This window comes from Mauremys mutica, chromosome 9, assembly GCF_020497125.1.
Source record: "Mauremys mutica isolate MM-2020 ecotype Southern chromosome 9, ASM2049712v1, whole genome shotgun sequence".
Taxonomy (NCBI): domain Eukaryota; kingdom Metazoa; phylum Chordata; order Testudines; family Geoemydidae; genus Mauremys; species Mauremys mutica.
In genome coordinates, this window is record NC_059080.1 from 79,942,344 (window position 1) to 79,956,874 (window position 14,531).

General features: G+C 40.8%; 1 protein-coding gene across 1 annotated transcript in view; it reads left to right on the forward strand.

The window, feature by feature from the left end:
• Window positions 1–2,208: 2,208 nt before the first annotated feature.
• ARHGEF26 (Rho guanine nucleotide exchange factor 26) overlaps window positions 2,209–14,531 on the forward strand; it is a 198,457-nt gene continuing 186,134 nt past the window's right edge. The window contains exon 1 of the mRNA XM_045030663.1: window positions 2,209–2,268. The gene's annotated coding sequence lies outside the window, so the exon portion shown is untranslated. The remainder of the gene's footprint in view (window positions 2,269–14,531) is intronic.

A 14,531-nucleotide genomic window follows, 5' to 3' on the forward strand; every position in this document is an offset into this window, starting at 1 on the left:
AGCAGGAAGTAGATGGCATGACCTAAACCAGCTGCTCTCTAAGATGTTAACTCCCTCAGTATTTAACTATGGTGCTTTCCATAGGAAAGTGTGTAATTACTTTAAGGGCTTGGGTTCAAACCTTATGTCATATTTCTCTATTTAATAGTTAATGTGCTTATGTAAGATATGAATGCAGAGATACCGACATGATTTTTAGAGTTCCCTTGTCTGAGTTCATCTTGGGGTGTAGATAATGGCTTCATATTCTCTGGAGCAACATTTGGATGAGAGATCTGTCATCAGCTGAAATTAACCTGCACATGTCTCAGATGAAGACTAAGAGCATGTAAATAAGCCAGCTGGAAAGCATTTGCTGTTTCTTTATTTCCTCTAGCACTGAAAATCCTCATAATGTGCATCTGTGTAAGTCTCATAATGATCACAGTAATGTGTGGTTTGTGTGGCATTAGGGCATACTAAGCCATTTAGACAGCTCTGATGTGTCAATAATCAGTACTATGAATTAAAGCTGAGAAGCTGCTCCTTCTCAGAAAACAGGGCAGTCTTGTCCGTTACATTATGATTTACTTAGCTTGATGAAAGATAAATCAAAGCAGGAGAAAAGCTTCTGCGAATGAAATGTACCCTCTTGCACAAAGCTGGTGTGGGGAAGTACTTGAGAGTTTGTTAGGGATGGAGTTCACTTTCCAGCTTGTCAGTAGCTCTGCAGTCCATCCCGGGCTGCTCCGCTTGATACAGGGATGGATGGAATAGGAACCACAATATTTGGTGCACATCTTCACACATACAAATGCACCATAGGTGTGATTACTGTATCCTTGTTCTCATAGACACTTTCTATTCTCCTCTACCCTCACACACATTGTAAATTAAGGAGATACACGATAACGTACATAGAGGTGCATTCTTTAGACACTGGTCACTTGAACAATAACTCTCGTAGCGTTCTGAGTCTGCAAGTCTGAAGGAAATATATTTTAATATGGCTTTGCTGACAGAGGAACACTGCCCCCCTCCCTGTTCAGCTCCAGATGTCAGCCCTATATTTGGTGCTCCTGTTACACCAGACAATCTTTACTTACAACTTTATCTCTGAAGACCCCCTTCATGTGCAAGACATCTGCTCCGCTGGCAACCAAGTTGGAGCTGTAACTCTGGTCTGACGTGAGTAAACTTTTTGTTTTCTTCAGAAGGTTCATGGAACTGAGTGAGTCTTTAATCACTGATGACAAAAAGATGACAAAAATCATTCCCATTTTTAATAGTTATAAATCATAACCTGCCTTCACAAATGAGGGGAAAGGCAAAGGCATAGCTGGCGCTGAACAGCTGCAACTTGAGGAATGGATCTGCACCTTCATTAACTGAATGAACAGTAAATGAGTTTAAACATCCAGGGCATTATTCATTTTTGCATGCAAAGCTTTGGAAATCCATCTTGCTGTGTAATGATATGGGGAAAATAAATGGAGCAAAAAATGCTCATTTACTGAAATGTACCATAAGTTGTAGTTAAAACTACATTTAGCCCCAACTAAAAATCAAAATAGCACAACACAATGTCTGTGTAATCATCAAGAATGGGGGAGGGGATCATTTGGATGCATCAAAAGAAATTGCTTATACAGCAGGCCCTTCATTTTGGTTTGGTTTATGGGAATGTGTTTAAAAGTGTCAATAAAAGGACACACACTGCTATGACTGATGAAAAGCAGGTCTACATAGTTCGGAGTAAGAGTCCAGCCTAACCAACGAAAGAGGCTCAGCAGCTGATGTAATTTATAATAAATTACCAAATGATTGAAGCAAAATGATTACCATGAATCAAGCCAAAGTAACAAAGTATGGGTACTGTTAGGCCACTGGAGGTTAAAGTAAATACAATGTTGCTGTTGTCATTTGAATTAGAGCTGAGCGAACCTCAAAAGGTTCAGGGGTTTGGCTTGGTTAGGTAAACTTCCACAATTTTTTGTCATAATCAGAAGCGCATGCAAACCTTTAAAGCCACCTTCCTTTCTTTCCTGCCCTTCCAACAGACCCATCTCCTTTTACACTATCTCCTCTGTATCCCCTGTCTGTGTGGAAATCTTCACATGTCCAGTTGGTCTGGGAATCCCTCTCCTGTAGTCCAACTACCATTGCATTCAGACTCCCCTCATTGTGAGAGTGCCCACCATGTAAGATTGGAATGCAGTGATGTCACAGCAAGCAAGCTTCCAATCCTCGTGACTGGTTCCCCCAAAGGATGGGAGAATGTGAGGGAAGGTAACATGGGATTAATTTGGAGCGGTGGAGAAAAAGTATGATCATGTTTGGGATCAGGGAGAGGTTGGGAGATTATGCTTAACCTGAATTTAAAAAACAAACAAACAAAAAAAAACCTTGTTTGTTAAAGGATCTGTTCTCTCTTCCACTTCACTTCAGTGTGGCTAAATCCAGGACAGTCTTTCCTCTAGGCTCCATGTTAGAATCACTGGTGTCTACTGTACCTCAACGGAATGACTGGAATTAAAACTATAGCCTGTTGTAGCTGAAATAGTGGAGTTTATAGTACTTTGGATCAGGGCATTAAAATGTCTTAGGTGAACAGAAGAGAATTAATTTTACCAAAATTGATACTATTTTAACATTTTTTAAATCAATGTGTAGTCCTGCTTAAAACTCAATGGCATGATATGGCCCATGAAATAGATTTTCAGTTGCCTTGTGTCCTGTCTTCTTTTGTAGTATCACTTGAGGAACAACTAGTCACTCTTGAGTGATCAATTGGCAGCGTTTTCTCAATCAGAGGAAAAAACATCATGACAGAAACAGTTTCTCTAGTTTAATTGTAACACAAATATTGCATGATCTATGCTAACTTGATCCTCTTAGTAGTATGCCAGTAAAGTATCTGCTCATCGCTTTTTAAAAAAAGTTGTACTTAAGGAGCAGTGGTATCATATTACACTGCTCATCAAGTACAATCCATGGAGAAATATTTTGAGTTGAAGCCTTTATTGCTACAATATGCTTGTTGAGATCAGACCAATACAGCACACACAATTCCAAATGAAGGTGAACCTCTGATTTATATAATGGCATTAGAATATTTTCAGTACTATTCTCCATCTGAATCCTATTATACCCTTTGCTTCTTTTGACCACAGTTTCCCATTGTGTAGCAGTCCTAATGAGCTGCTTCCAATGATGCCCATGACTTTTTTTCTGAATTGTTACAGTTCATTTAGAACTCAGAACTCAGGTATCTGAGTAGTTCATATTGCTCCCTCCCATGTGCATTATTTTTCATTTATCAACACTGGCTTTCTTCTGCTGTTGTGCTGCATGTTCACCTCGCTTGATTAGGCCCTGTCTTGACTAACCTAAATAATTTCTGCCTTCTGCAACTTTTATTAATTTACTGCTCAGCCCCTTTACCAGATCATTAGTAAAATTATTAAATAACATTGGTCTTATTACTGAACATCTGGACACTCCACCGTTAACCTTTTGTCATGATGAAAATTGGCCATTTATTCTTACTCTTTGTTTCCCACCTTGTAGGCCCTGGACCCTTCTCAATGGGAATCTTTCCATTAACGTCATTGGGTTCAGCTAGTTTCTGATCCATGATAGTACATTGCTTCCCACCTGTAATTATTCAGTGTGCTCTGTAGACTCTTGTAAGTGATTTTGTCAAAGTCTTTTTGAAAGTCCAAATAAATTAGGGCAATCAGTTGTCCTTTAACTACTAACTAAATGACTCAGAGAATTCCAGTAAATGGGTGAGGCACAATTTTCCTTAGCAGAAGGTGTTAGTCTCTCTCATATGCTCACCAAGGTGTTTTATCGTTATATTTTTAAGTATCATTACAACCAGTTTCCCAGGCACGGAGGTAAGGCTGATTTGTCTGGAATTCACAGGATCACAATATTTAAAAAAAAAAAAGGCATAATGTGTGCTACCCTCCAATCCTCTATGACAGTAGCAGAGGTTCCTGAGAGACTTCCTATTTTTGTTAAACTTCAACTACTCCAATCCCAAATGCCTTCAGAATTACAGGGTGTATAGCATCTGGGCCTGGTGTCCTGTTGCACCTTAATTTATCTGTTACAGCTCCTCTTTTATACCTCAGTCTCTGATAGTACTATCTTTTTATTACCAGAAAATAGAAGAACCCATAAACAGATTTGAGAGTTGGACTATACTATACTAGCTTTTAATCAGATTGTTCCCAGGGTTCACAAAGGAATGGGGCACATAACATACCCATCCATCTTGGCCTCTCCTTGCCCCACAGGTGGACTCCTTGCCTTATTGTGAGTCTGAGCTATTGGTGGGAAGTGGCTGATCTGGCTCAGATTTAGGACTGTTAATTTTTTCTTATATGCTTATCACTCTATTGATTATGAGCAATTCAGCACACACATCATCATTTAGAGAAAAAAGCTCAATAATTATAGATAAAATGTGAATGGATACAAAATCAATACGTTCCCTGGGCTGCTGATTCCAGATAATAAAATCTGTATACCAGCTCCTTTGTCATCTGCATCTCTGTCAATCTGTGATGAATGAGCTATGTAACTGTTTTCACAATCACTAGAATTTTTCCACATAGATGCCCTCTGGAGCTTCACATCATTGCACAAACTGCACATCATACTGTCTTAATAACATGTCCCATATGCCCCAGGTACTGTGATATTAATGGCTGTCTGATCTCTCTAATTGGCCTGACAGACTGAGAGGTTAAAACCCTATTAAAAACCTGTGCTAGGTTAGTTGCAGTGTGACACTTCTATTGTTTTGTTTACCATTTATTCGTTATTGCTAACTGCTGTGTCAGATACACTCTGCCACAAGAAAACTGAAAACAAGTCTAGGCTGGATATAAACAAGATTTTTCATTCTGACTAATAAATGGATTTGTATTATGTAACTCAGGTTACATATTTTCAATCATAGTGGCGGATACCCCTGCCTTTGTGCAAATTACTGAAAAAATTGAAAACACACTCATGCTGAGGAATGCTAAATCTGGCTGATATTGGGGGGGCGGGGAATGGGAGAACGGAATGGTAAAATATCACATCAATACAAGGAAAGTGTAAGATAGCAGTAAGACACTAACCACTGAATACAGAGTGTGGCATTAAAGGAATCTGATGTAATCTCATGGGATTGTAGCTCTGGAATTCATTAGACCCAAGGTACCTTTCCATAGTGACAGAAAAATCAAGTCTTGTGTATAATGCAAATTCATTTTAATATTTTACCTGGCAGCATTTATAAGTAATTGCACTATAAAAAGCTGTTACAGGCAGTCGCATTGGCTTTGTGCCAAATTTTCCTTCTGGATGCAAATAATTAGCTTTACACTGGATTTCCATAGATTTAATTCTTTGAAAAATGAGTGCATGTTTTCCGAATGTGATTCATGAACCCCCTCCAAGAAAAGTGAAAAGGGAAGATGTAGGATTGAGGAAATGTGAGGTGTGCTCTGCTTCCAAGAGCAAATCTCTGTATTTCACTGGAAAAATATAGCATTGGCAGAAAGCCTATGGAAAAACAGGTCTAGCAGGCATACAGAGCAGCTCTTTCAGTTACTTGGGTTTTGCTACAGTAATTACTATTCAGTTCCAAATAATTACCCTAGCAAGGCCACAATTACATGACACATTACTATATCTAAAATTACAAAAGTGTAAAAATAACATCCAGCATCTGAAACCCACAAAAGCAAGTAAACTCAGAGTTAAGGTTGCTGTTCCTCCCCTTAATCTGGCTACTGCCATGTAAAACCATTGCTCTGAGCACAGCCTGGCAAAACTCTCTATCTTTTCATTTTCAACTAGAAAACGCTGCATATTACTCCAAAGTACACTTATTTGCAGTATTAGTCTGTACTGTGCTTCTGACATTGAGGGACAGAGTCTGATCTCAGTTATACCTCTGTAAAGGTGGGGTAACTCTTTGGAAGTCAGGAGAAGTTGCAGGTGCTCAGAAGCTGTCCCAATGGATTTATACCAGTGTAACTGAGATCAGCATCTCTCTCTGTCCCTAAACGCAGTACTGCAGACCTCTTGTTCCTTCCAAAGGCTATTTTAAAAAGAACTATTCTACTCAACAAGGTTTGCTACTCAGCAGTAGAGCTGAATGAACCCTGCAGTGTCTGGTTTGTGTAGATTACAGAAAGCAAGCCCTGAAAGGTCCATTTGCAAACATGGACAATGAGCCAGACCTTGCTAGCTTGCTGGGAGGCTTGGTTCCTACAGACTGTTAATCACCTGTAGAGGAACTCCCACCTCCCCTTTACCCTACAGGCAACTCCATCTCTTGGGCCACAATGTGGGATTCCCAACCTTACATTAAAGATCGTCTGGGAGCTAAGTCTAACAAGATGCCTTTTGCTTAGTCTAGCAGCATGTGCAGTTGTAAAGAAAATGGGGAGAGATGTCTGGCTGGGAAGAGGAATGGGGTAGCATGCGACTTCGTGCTGTCTGAACTTCATCAGATGATCCTGACTCTGTGAACGTTTGTGGATCTGGGCTGATGGTTAAGGAATTTTGGCTAGAACTCTAATTTAAGATGAGTTTAGGGTTCTAGCCAAACTGTTCATGTGGGCCATTGGAAACAGCAACCATTGTGATATAGTTCTGATAACATCAGAAATAGTAGAAGAGATAACTAGTTCTGATGGAAATTGCGGCTCACGTCTATACCAAATTACTGTCAAAAGCAAATTGAAAAGATCAAGAAAAATTGCTGTAAATATGATGCATAATAGGGTTTCTTACACAATTATAAGGGTTCAATATGATGCTGAGATCCACAGAAATAATAAACTACTGTAAATGCTCAGTAGTTAGTATTCAGTCTTATATATTGGAGTTACTTGAAATAGAGCTGTGCAAAACTTAGCAGTTTCAATTTTCAGTGGTTCACATGAACCTTTTAAAATCTTGTTTCATCAGGGTTTGTACCTTCCTCAAGGGCCTTCTGCCAAGCCGACCACAGCTCATGCTGGGTTATCGCTGTTATCAAATGCCTGGTACCTTTTGCACCAGGGGCCTGCATATATCCAGCAGGACTGCTCTGCAGGAGGAACTTTCATCAGCCAGCCATCTTCTGTTTTTTTCAGAATGTCTGTTCCAGGAGTTCTATGCTTGTGTTTGATCTGCAGAAAACCATTCGCCGCTGCTGATTTTATTATCCTCAGACAGCATCTGAGATAACTGCCATTTGTTATGTGCGGTCTTCATGGCAGAGCTAAATGAAACAAGCCTCCAGGGATTTTTCCCCTGCAGAATTTAACAAAGCTCTGAGAAAAATAATATTTTATGATATAAACCTGTGTCTCCTAATGGCTAAATTTTCAGAGGTGGTCATCATCAGTTAGGCTGGCATCCACCTTTGGCCTCTCCATATATGCCCAAAAATGTATTTTAAGCAAGGAAATGCCCATCAGCACTCAAATGTAGGACTTGGATGTTCTATTGAGATGACCACATGGACAATTGCTCCTCCTGGTGTTAATACCTCTCCCTCTAGCAGACAATGCTCTGAGCCTCAGGGTTTTGCTTCCTCCTTGACAGTCTCATTTTGTACAGAAGTGGTCCTTTAATTTTACTGGATTTGTATTTTTATTCTTTTGAAAGCTGATTGATATGCATTTCTGTGGTTATTTTTAAATGGCTTTGAGTGAATGGGTTTAGGGTATTTTTTTTCTGTGATATTTTGCTGTTGCATACCTGTTAAATCAGAATGTTAAGCAATCTAGAGATTCATGCAAATGACTCCATGTCCTGATTTGCATATTTGATTAATATACATTACACTATTTACATAAATGGCAGCAAATGTCCTGATTGCAACCTGAGACGGTTGCAGCATAGAAGGAACTTTAGGAACAGAAGAATTGCTATGCTCCTGTCTGGTTCTAACATCTCCCCGGATCCAAATAATTCTGGTTGCTTCTTAAGGCTTTTCCCCCAGTTGTTTTCTGTTCTGGACTGGGTGTAGGGCTGTGGTCAGGTTGTTAGTGCCTAGCGATGGCTGCTGCTTGCCCTGGGCTGGAGGGGGATTCTGGCTGACTTGTGCCATCAGCTGGGGATGCTCTGGCTGAGCAGGTAGGTGGGTCCTAGGTTGGTGCTTAGCTTTGACTTCTCGCAGGTTGGGCAATGGGGGGCAAGCAGGCTGTGGCCCTAGCTCTGGCTGCTGCTTACTGGTTACTGCTCCCAGGCCCGTGTGGTCATGAATAGATGGTGGGACCACTGCTGAGGGTTTCACCAAGTTTACGGCCATAGGTGGTGGAGTACTATACTCCAGGCTACATCTCTACAGTTAGAGTCCTCCTGACTGGGTGTCTGTGGTTGGAGTCCTAGACTGGACTGATAGAGATCACATCTAGGGAGGCCCTAAGGATGGAGATGCAGCCGAATGTGTCTCCTCAGGACGTTTAGACTCTTAGACAGGACGTGGCTCAATTTAGGAGGGAAAAGGCTGTGGAGTTCTTCTAAGCTCTGCTGATAGAATAAGCTTCACCCATGTAGTTGCCAAAATAAGATGCCACTGCCAGTAGATAGTTTATAATATTGCAGCTGTTTTCTTCTCCCCCGGTGGCTGGGTTGCCAGTGGGTGTGGTTTGAGAGAGGCGGGACTAATGGGAATTGAAACAATAGTGTTCTTTGGGGGGTCATGCCAAGTATCCCCAGCTCTATGGAGGCCAGCACTGTGGTGTGAGGGCTCTGCCAGCATTCAAGTTTGTCTAAAAATCCAACCTTGAGGTAAGGCCTCATTCCTTCAGGTACCGCTAATATTATAATATGATTGTGCAGCTTTTTGAGCTCCACTGGGCTCCCCCTGCAGACGATTCAATAGGCCCACAAAAGGCTCCTTGAGCATAGCAGGATTTATTAGGTAACTACAGGGGTTCAATAAGATGCTGAGACACACAGAAATGATAAACAGCTCCATTGCTGTTATCAGTCATTAATACTTCAAACAAAGCTTGGCTCCTTCTTTCAGAGGGTGGAAAATATCACCACTTATAATCACCGGACATTACCATGATCACCCCTCTCCTTATACAACAAGGAACAAAGTAGTTAGCATTTTTGACATTTAAATACTATTATGGCAGTTGACAGTATGTGGCACTGTTACATATAGTCTTCTGAGTTCTTTTCCTTAGTAAACAAATGTTCAGTCTTGGGAAGAGATGCTGTGATAGGTTATGCAAGGTTCTGTGCAGAGGCAGTAATCCAGAGGTAACTGTGCAAGCAGCAGAAGAGTTTGCTCTCTGCCTTGTCTCTGATTAGAGCCAATTTTTGAGGCAGGTTTGCTCCCTGGAAACTGAGCGTTGGTGTTGGGCTGAAATTCCTGAAAGAAAACATACTGCATTCTATTGTGTCACCTGCATGCTGTGAAAGCACCTGCATTCCATGGCTGGTATATATATGTAAACAAACCAAGGTACACCTAGAATATACTCCGGCACCCCAACACTGATTTCTCATCCATTGGGAAACCAACCTGCAAGGATATGAACATCTGCTACTTCTCAGGAGAGTGGCAATGCTGATGTCAGAAAAGGGAAAACAATATCATCTCACCCCTTGGTAAGGCAACTCCCATCTTTTCATATGCTGTAATATATATACCTGCCTACCGTATTTTTCACTCCATGCATCTGATGAAGTGGGTTTTAGCCCACAAAACTTATGCCCAAATAAATTTGTTAGTCTCTAAGGTGCCACAAGGACTCCTTGTTGTTTTTGCTGATACAGACTAACACGGCTACCACTCTGAAAAATATCATCTCTGGGCATCTGAGATAACACCTCACTGAGATGAACTGAGCAGTTCACACCTCTCTGAGCTATTGCTCCAGGCTCCCTGCAGACTCATGTAGACATCTATGCATCAGTTACACTCTGTTCACAGTTTTTTAGGTTTTTGCTGCAACCAGCTGAGACTTGCTGCTTATTTGAAAATGAAAGCTGTGTTTCAGGAGAACAAGATAACAGCTTGAGAGAGGTGTTGGGATGCCATACTACTGTGTACCAGCCCAGTCCATGCTCTGATTGGAGCAGCTAAGAACACAGTTAAAAACAGAAGACTCCTTGCTAAATCAGGAGACTTGTTTGGTTGGAGGTTTTTTGTTTCATGGATTTCCATCTGGGGCATATCTAGTGACAGGCCCTAGAGACAAGCTTAAGTCAGGGTGTCCTCAGAATATAGAACTGTTTGTTCTGGTGTACTGACAGAACCCAAACGTTCATAGCATGGTGCAAGCTGCATCCTTTAAGGTCAACATCTTGTGTATCTATGAATCATTGCAAGGGAGGTTATCCGGAGTGAGCCCTGATTTTTTTTTTCACCCCGCATCCACAGCAGAAGGAAAACTGATGGTGGTGCTACCATCTGCCATTTTCTGAGAGGTATCATGGAAACCGGGTTTTCTTATTGTGGGTGGAGCAGTACAGGGAGATGTCTGCTTGTATTGTCTGTTGTGTACAGTACATGGTGTTGCTTGCTTTTAAAATGTTTCTCACAAATATCACAGAGATAGGTGAACAAATGGTAAGAGATGATAATATGTAAGCAGCTGTGTTTTCCTGGGTAGTTGCACAGAGCTGCAGTTCAGCATTATTGCTTGGGTAACTACAATATCCATCAGAAATACTGGTTCATTTCCTTCCACTGGCTTATTCCTGTTGATGTCTGGCTTTTTGGGTTACAACTAAGACTTCATTCATTAACTATGAGATCACTTCTGTTTGTGTTTCTATATTCTAACTGAGGCATGTGGGGATGATCTAACACAATTCATCCTGTGTTAAAAACACTTTAGAAATTACATAGTACTGCCTCCAGGATGAAGTAAGAGATGAGCTCATATAGAATATTTATGTGAGTTAAAAGTATCTAAGAATGTGACATGGGCACATATTAATGAAATATATTGTTTCCTTAATTTATTTCTCGGTATCTCGTTAGAGATTTTAATCTCTCTCACTGATTTTATACCACATCCATCACCAGGGTATATGAGAGCTTTGATGCATGTGAAACTGCTGCTCAAATTAGCATTAGTGAGGTATTTACTAACTACAAGTATCTACACTCCAATAGCTTTAAGCCAGAGCATCAAAAGGAGAGTCTCTAGACAAGCTAGTTAGAATCAACACTTTTTCTTAGTAAATATCCTTGTTGTTGTTTTTTATTATTTATTTATTTGTTTGTATTGTGCTAGAGCCAAGAAGCCCTAGTCATGGCCCAGGACCCCATTGTGTTAGGTGCTGTACAAACAGAGAACAAAATAATAGTCTCTGGTCCAAAGAGCATACAATCTCTTTCTCTCCCTCTCCCAAAGAAAGAAGAGAGAATCCTATTTCTTTAGGAACTTCGGTTTAAAAAGACGTTGCCAAATGCCAGACATACAGTTATCTCCAGTAGAAGGCTAAGTAAGAGGTACGATACTCTGATTAGTCAATACATTTCAAAATCTAGCTGAGGGTTTTATACTGTAGTATCTAAGAACTTTCCAGGCAAAATCCATAGGAATAGTGAAGTATGTAGGCAGACTTCATGGACTCTCTTTCTTTCTTTCTTTCTTTCTTTCTTTCTTTCTTTCTTTCTTTCTTTCTTCAAACTGTTTAAAATATTCTAAATTATCTTTAGCTGAAAATGTTTGCTGTTTATGTACATTTACTCAATGCTTTTATTTAATGGTGGACAGTTTTCTCCTCTGCATACAAATAGAGCTACTCACAAGAGCTAGTAGAATTGCTCATGTAACTAATTTATCAGACAAGTTTAGCTCTTTTATCTGTTTACAAATCATTAATGAATAGACTTTGATTTATACAGATTGAATTACTATCCACAACTGTTCAAACAGTTTATGTGAACAATTTTCAATCTATGAGATTTTCACTTTGAGTATTTGCTATTTGTGGCATGATTGGACACTGAACCACCTGGTATTGTTTCTATTCTTTGAAACACTTGTTCACACATGAAAATTGCTATTGGCGCACAGAACAGCCATTTCCCCACACCTCCGGTGAACAAAGACCCTTCATGTGAATGGTGACTGGTGACAAATCGCTGATAAAAAGGGGCACAACAAGCTTCCACATCTGGTACTAGGGGGTGGGCGAGCACACCACTTGGCCTTTTTTTATTTTAAATCCACTGATTGGCTGGGTGGGCACTGAAAATGTTTTCAGCCTGGCTGGTAAAACACCTAGGGGCAGCCCTACAAGCATCCCTTGTGAATTGTAATGAATATTCATGAACACTGTCTTTGCCATATTCAAATGACTCCAAACTGACACTCTTTTAAATAGTATGGTTCAGTAAGCTATTTAAGGACTTGCCTACCCTAGGAAAAAATGCATATCTGTATTGCAGTAACTGCTAGTGATGGTACAGCGGGTAGCAACAGCACAAGCACGGTTGTAGATAGGATTTGGGCACTTTTACCAGCGTGTTATGAAAACCTGCACTGAGATAAGCAGCTAAGTTACTTAAAGGTCAGCTAAGAGAGTTGAAGAACAAAGAAAGGAGGAATGGGAAAAGTTTAAGACCCAAGAGAGAAGGATGGAAAAGAGAAGAGGATAATTAGAAGTATGGATGTTTGAGGAGAGAAGTAATGTTTTGGGGCTAATATATTATATCTCTCTGTCCTCTACTGTATTTGTTCAGTGCCTAACATACTTGGGCTGTACACTGATTGAGGCCTCTAGGGGTCACTGTAATACAAATAAATTTTATTTTATATTGACTGTTTATATTGTGGTAGCACCAATCAGCCCTGATCAGGTCCCCATTGTCCTAGGTACTGTATAGACAAAAAACAAAAAGATGGTCCCTCCTCCCAAAGAGTTTACAATCTAAATAACAATTCCTTATAAAAGTCACCCACAAGCAGCAGGATTCATTCCGGTTATTGTTTGTTGAAAGGATCGTATTCTCCATGAGAATTAAAGGGATCTCTTGTTTCCATTCTATTAAAGAGAGGAAGATCTTTGGTCTTTCCAAACCTAGCAAATTTACAGGCATAGACTAAATCACTACAACCAGAGTTAAACCAATGTGAGAGAGTCCACACACACAAGTTGCATTGGTTTAACTAAACCAATTTAAGTTAAACCAGGACAACTTCTGTGTGTTCAAAAGCCCTAACAATAAATGCTGTCAAAACTGGCTTTTCTAAGACAAACTGGAGGAGGTAGAGATGTCATCATATAGGCCAAATACCTTTTGACTAATAGTTATGATGGCAAACTCTACTAATGAAAAGTAGTATATAAGCACTAGGCATTAATATGATATTATTCATATTACAGATTTCCTGCCAGAGGGTGGGTTTTGTCACACAATTGGACTCCTACGGATAGGGGTGTTGGGGACTGATGGCACTTTCAGCATGTTGCAGAACTCTGAAAACTGGTATTGTTACAAAGATTAATTAAAGGGCAATTAAACCAAAAGGGAGGATATGAGGGAAGAGTTGAGTTTTAAAGCGGTTATTAGATGATTTCCTTATAATGCCTTACTTGGCAGGGTTTGCTCTAAATGGTTCCCCCACCCCCTTTAAATTTGTATAAAAATTGCACGGCCCATTTTGCTCTTGCTGTGTCAGCTTTTGTATTCCATCACCGCAGCTGCACAGCTAAGTGTACTTGTGTACTTAGTGTGGCCGTATCACAAACTAGGCAGTTACAGCTTAGCTGCTCTGGGGTCCATAGGCAGATCTCAACTGAAGTGACTACAGATAGCAATCAACAGAGCCCTGGCAACCAGGCTGCCTAATGCTTAAAACAATTGACAAAGACTGATGAAACCTGAAAAAATGGCTGAGGGGATCACTCGGGACTTTTGGGAACCACTTTGAACCCTACTGCTGCCCCTCCCCCACAGACCCTTTCAAACAAATACAAAACCAGCATATCTGGGGGGTGTTCATTGTATAGAAGCAAGCTCTTCTGGGAGCTTTTCTTTGAGTGTCTGGCTCCCTCTTCTCTCCCTGTGTCCCTCTTTGTGCTCAGTTCCTCTTCTCTTTCTCTCTGCCTCTTCACTCTTTCATTTCCTTTGCTCATTTTCTGTCTCCATCACTTTCTCCCCTCAATCAGCAGCTGTTTCCTTTCCTGCTGAAAACAGTGCAGTGCTTTGAGATTAGGGCTGGGGTCATGACTCTTCCCCCTGCTCATGTTCCCAAGCCAAGTGCTTCAGTGCTGATTGCATCACAGTGTGAAGCAAGGCTGGCTCTCGCACACAGCCAGACCAGGCAGTTGCCTAGGGCAGCAAAATATTAGTGGCAGCAAATCGTCCAAAACCTGTTTGGATGGGGTGAGTGGGTCAGAGTGACTGCAGGCTGGTAGGGGTGAACATTTGCCCATTTGCCTATGGCAGCAAAACTGCTAGAGCCAGCCCCGTCCACAGCTGTCAGCATGGGGGAAGGAGACTGATGAGGAGTGGAAGTGCTGAATTAGTAGATAAACCGAGCTATGACAATACAACATATCTGTTC